Source organism: Choloepus didactylus, chromosome 26 (assembly GCF_015220235.1).
Source record: "Choloepus didactylus isolate mChoDid1 chromosome 26, mChoDid1.pri, whole genome shotgun sequence".
Lineage (NCBI taxonomy): Eukaryota > Metazoa > Chordata > Mammalia > Pilosa > Megalonychidae > Choloepus > Choloepus didactylus.
In genome coordinates, this window is record NC_051332.1 from 8,991,021 (window position 1) to 8,996,608 (window position 5,588).

General features: G+C 40.6%; 1 pseudogene; it reads right to left on the reverse strand.

Annotated features, from left to right (window-relative positions):
* Positions 1 to 3,930: 3,930 nt before the first annotated feature.
* Positions 3,931 to 4,874, reverse strand: LOC119520737 (annotated as a pseudogene).
* Positions 4,875 to 5,588: the final 714 nt, after the last annotated feature.

A 5,588-nucleotide genomic window follows, 5' to 3' on the forward strand; every position in this document is an offset into this window, starting at 1 on the left:
TTCTCATTTTTTTTAAGGTAGGAGCAATGACTGAAGGCTATCCCACATAGAAGGAACATATAGGGTTTCTCCCCAGTGTGAGTTTTCTCATGTTATCTAAAAGAAGAATATCAAGCTAATGCCTTCCCACATACATGACATTTATAGGGCTTCTTTTCAGTGTGAAATCTGTCATGTTCTTCAAGGGAAGAAAGATGATTTAAGGCTTTCCCACATGAATGCTATTTATAGGGTTTCTTTCCAGTATAAGTTCTCCCATATTTTTGAAGATGAGCAGATTGACTGAAGGCTTTCCCACATAGATGATATTCAGAGGGTTTCTCTCCAGTGTGAGCTCTCTCATGTACTTTTAGGGATAAACAATGACTGAAGGCTTTCCTACATGGATGGCATTCATAGGGTTCTCTACAGTGTGATTTCTCCCATGTTTTTGAAGATGAACAAATTGACTGAAGGCTTTCCCACGTAGATGACATTCACATGGTTTCTCTACTGTGTGAGTTCTCTCACGTTGTCAAAGATGAGCAGATTGAATGAAGGCCTTCCCACATAGATGACATTCATGTGGCTTTTCTCCTCTGTGAGTTCTCTCATGTTTTGGAATTTTAGAAGACTGACTGGCAGCCTTCCCATATAGAAGACATTCATAAGATTTATCTCTAATGTGAGTTCTATTGTATTGTCTCTTTTCAGAGCACTTAATAAAGGTTCTAACACTTTGATAACATTCCTGTGATTTACTTCTCTTGTGCTGAAAAGATGACTGGTCACTGAGGACTTTCCCAGGTGGTTTACAGAAATATGGTTTCTTTCTCATTTGAATTTACACTTGACTCTCTGTAGATTTGTTTGTGGAATCTTCTTGCAAATAATTGCATTTAACAGAATTCTTTTGGGTGTGAGATAGCTGATGTGAGGAGTTAGATAAGAGATGGTAAAAAATTTGTCCATATTCATTAATTTCTTCATTTCCCTACATGGTAGTTCCAGACTAATCCTTCAATGATAGTCTCCAATGAAAATCTCCCACATGTTTGTTTCATATACACATTATTCTCCTTCATGTATGGATAATTTCTCTATTATAACATCCAAGTTGCTGAGCTATCAGATCAATTTGGAACTTCATGATATTTCTAAGTTGATCTATGTGAATCATGTTTACATAATTGTCTTTTTATAAGAACTCAGGTTACAGTTTTGTGGTCAGTTTAATTTTTCCATAAATTCAAAGTATCACAGATCTTTGATGGATTATCATTTAATCTCAACATTAATTACAGGTAGGTGACAGTACCTAAATTCTTAATCTATTCCATCAGAAGGTATCTATCTGGAAAACTAATATTTGCGTCAGTGAAGCTTACCACTGACATGATGTTAGAAGCGACCTTCCTGCAGGTAGATTATATGCATATCATTTCTTCTTTTCTACAAGCACTTTTTCTGACTCAATTCTGGTTGAGGAGAAATCCTATTCCTTCTCTCCACACTTCCCTCTTTGTGTGACAACTGGAAAAGCACATCTGATTTGAAGACCTGGCATCCCACTGAGACCAGATGATTGATAGCCTCCAGTATCACTTCTCTGAGCATCTTTTTCTGGAATGAGTCTAACAGCACCCACTCTTCCTGGGTGAAATCTACATCTATGCATTTGAAGGTTATTAACTCCAGAGCTACATTTGCCATCTCCATCTTCCATCAGTCATGGATGCCTCACACCTCTGTTCATTTTTAAACAGCTTTATTTGCACACCATATAAACCATCCTAAGTAAACAATCAATGGTTCCTGTATAATCACATAGTTATGCATTCACTACTACTATCTATATGAGGACATTTCCATTTCTTCCACAAAGAAAGAGGAAGAGGCAAAAAAAAAATGAAAAATGAAAAATAGAAAAGGAAAGAGAAAAAGTGACTGATGTTTTTTTCTCTTTCTTCAATTCAGCATTTGCAGGGTCCTTCTCCAGTCTATATCCCCCTCCAGAGTTTCAAATAATTCAGAATTGCCCTTTTTTTCATTGAATCTCTGGAGAGGAATTTTAAGTAGCTGTTTATGTTGCCATGTTCTGTATAAAATTTAAGCATTAACTTAAATTCTGTACATTCTCCTGACCCCTGATACCCTGTATTCTAGGTTCTGTTTCTATGAGTTTTCTAATTATAATTATTTCATATCAGTGAGTACATATATTTGTCCTTTTATTTCCGGCTTATTTCATTCAACATGATGTCTTTAAACTTCATCAATATTGTTGTGTTTATCAAAACTTCATTCTTTTTATGGCCAAATAATATTCTATTGTATGTCTATACCACACTTTATTTATCTATTCAATGATTGATGGACACTTGAGTTGCTTCCATCTGTTGGAAACCATGAATAATACTTATGAACACTATGAACATCAGTGTGCAAATATATGTTCAATTTCCAGTTTTCAATTCTACTGGTTCATATGATAATTCTCTACTCAACTATCTGAGGAACTGCTAAACAGCCTTCCACAGCAGCTGCACCATCATACATTACCAGCAATAATGAATAAGTGTTTCTATTTCTCCACATCTTCTCCAATACATGCAGTTTTCTGTTTTTCTTTAAAAGTAGCCATTTTACTGGGTGTGGCATGTTATCTTGTGGTCTTGATTTGCATTTCCCTAATTGCTGGTGATCTTGATCATCTTTTCATGTGCCTTTTAGCCATTTGTGTATCCTTTTTTGAGAAATGTCTATCAAGTCTTTTACCCATTTTAAAATCTGGTTGTCTTGTTACTGTTGAGTTGTAGGATTCCTATATATATTCTGGATATCAAATGTTTATCATATATGGGCTTCTGAAATATTTTTCTACAATGAGCTGATTGTCTTTTTCTAAGGGACATTGCTGGGGCTTTCCCCAGTAGAAAGCAGAAAATGCACATTGGATTTTGAATATGGGCTGTAATTAGAGTGAGAGAAGTGAGATTTATTATATCTTGAATATGATTAAGCCTCATAGATGTGCTTATCATTGTCTGTTTGGCGCTTGTGTTTATTGTTGGGGGAAGTTGTTTCCACTTATTAGGCCACATGATGTCATTTTGATATCTCTTGTATTTTCTGGGGTACTGTTACCCAGCCTTGTTTCTGTAAATGATGTATGATTAAGAGTAGAGGAGCTATTAAGGAGGGTACTTCACCCAAGATGGAATAAGGTAGAGGAATATCCTCAGAGATGAGGCTCCTCCTGCTGATGTTGATGCTCATGTGGACCTGATATTTACTAATTCAGGCTGCACTCCATAGAGCAGAGCAAAGATCTATTGCTGGCTAAAAGATGATGTAATATTTGATGGGATGGGGCATTTCAGCTGGCTTTGCATGTGACTGGATTTTGAGTGTATACTGATAGGAGGGGGATCCTGGGCAGATAGACTACTGTGGACAAGTGCATGGGTGGGAGAATTGTATGAATTGGGCAGTGCATTGGTGGGGGCAATGAATGCTGCCAAGGAGGTCAGATACTAGTAAAGGTTGTCAACACTTTTATTTAGAGCTTAGGGTGTGAGGAAGGGGTAATGACATAAGAAAGACTGTATCAGGAAAGGTCTGGGGCAGTTTTAGATGTCAGGCTTCTCTGAGAGGCCACCCAGAGCTGGAAACATTGCCCAGGGTACAAAAAGAGTGTCTCTCAGGAACTAAGTTTGCTTCTGTAAAAACAACATTCATTATGTGCTCAATTCAAAATTTATCATTTTTGGGCCAGTGCACCACATCCATGTAGTTCCAAAAAACACTCCAATCCAGCAAAGCCACAACACCATAGACAGCACCACAGTTGAAGATGATTTTGCAAAAACTGTGATAGCCAGATCTTAGTTCCATAAACATGGTTTTCAGAAAATGGGCAACAGGCAGCACAAGATAGAAGAATGGTTTTTAATGTCTACAAAATGTAAATAGTTTTCCTATGGCTGCCTTGAACTCCTTGTTCCTCAGTGTGTAGATGAGTGGGTTTAGGGTGGGACTTATGGTTGTTTACAGCACTGCAGCCAGTTTGCTTCTCTCAGGGCTGTAGTTGGAGGCTGAGCTTTTGTAGGCACAGAACACAGCTGAGTAGTAGACAGAGACCACAATAGGTGGGAGGAGCAGGTTGAGAAGGCCTTCTGCTTCCATTCAGGTGAGCAGATGCATAGGATGCTGGCAATGATGTAGCCATAGGACATGAGGATCAGAAGGAAGTTGACACATACATATAAGGAATTGGCCAAGATGGTCATAATGCTGGTCACATGGGTGGGGCTGCAGGAGAGCAGCAATACTGGGGCATCCTCACAGAAGAAGTGAGTGATGACATTAGGGCCAAAGAAGGACAGATGTGCCATCAGACCAGTGTGAACAGAGGGGTTCAGGGCACCAAGGGCCCAGACAGCCACAGCCAGAGCTGTGTAGAGCTGTAGACTCATTTGGGTCTTATAATGCAGTGGCCAGCATATGGCCACATAATGGTCATAGGCCATGACTGTGAGAAACAGCAGCTCAGAAAATAGAGACCAGACAAGGAAGAAGAGCTGAGTCATGCACCCCTGGAAGGAGATGGTGTCTCCCTCCCAGACCAGGCCTGCCAACACTTTGGGCAGCACAGATGAAGTGCAGATGATGTCCATGATGGCCAGGTTGAATAGGAAAAAGTACATGGGGCTGTGGAGGCCAGAGCTGCAGGTGATGATGGTGATGATCAGAGTGTTGCCCATGAAGGCCATGGTGTAGAGGAAGAAGAAGCAGCCAAGAAGGGGCAGCTGCAGTTCTTGGTGCTCTGAGAAACCCTGCAGAATGAAGTCTGTCACCAGCGTCTGGTTGGACTTCCCCACTTGGCCAGTCATGGCTCTCAGGCCCCAGTGCACTGGTTATCAGTGCTGGCCCTGCTCTTTGGAAACTCTGTAGATGTGACACAACACTTGCTTCAGGTTCATGTTTCCTTGTGTGACTATTTTAGAACACATCCTACTCTCAGAAAGGGAGGAGATCACAGGTTTAATTGATGAAGGCCTATTTATTTGCTAAAATAAAACCCAGTGCAATACTTTTGTAAAAACCATGTATCCTTCATTGAATATGCATTCATTTTCCCCTTAACAACTTTGTCATTTAGACTTGTGTTCTGGGGTCTACCTGCCTTCCCCCTGACCTTCCTCTGCAATGAGGTCAAAGAGAACATCCCCTGGGAAGGGCTCTCAGTTCCTTCCCTCTTTCTGCCCCCCTCCCTCAAGCACTGCCATCTGCTGACATGCCCATGGAGACATCCACTTCCTGATGTCACAGTGAGAACTCCCTTCAATGGTTCATCTCTGAGCCTCTATGCAGCACCTCACAAAACCCTTTTTCTCAGGTTCCTTCCTCAGTTTCTGCCCTCCTCTGATATTTTGGGGTGGAGGCTCCTCTTGCTTCCCTTTTCAAGTGTCAGATTCATCATGGCTTGTCTTTGTGATCTTTTCTAACAGTGTCTTCTCTTGGTCCAGGATCCCTCTCTGGTGGCTGATCTGCCCACACTCTGACACTTTGCAGGTCTATCCCTCCAGGTGATCCCCTCATGAGCT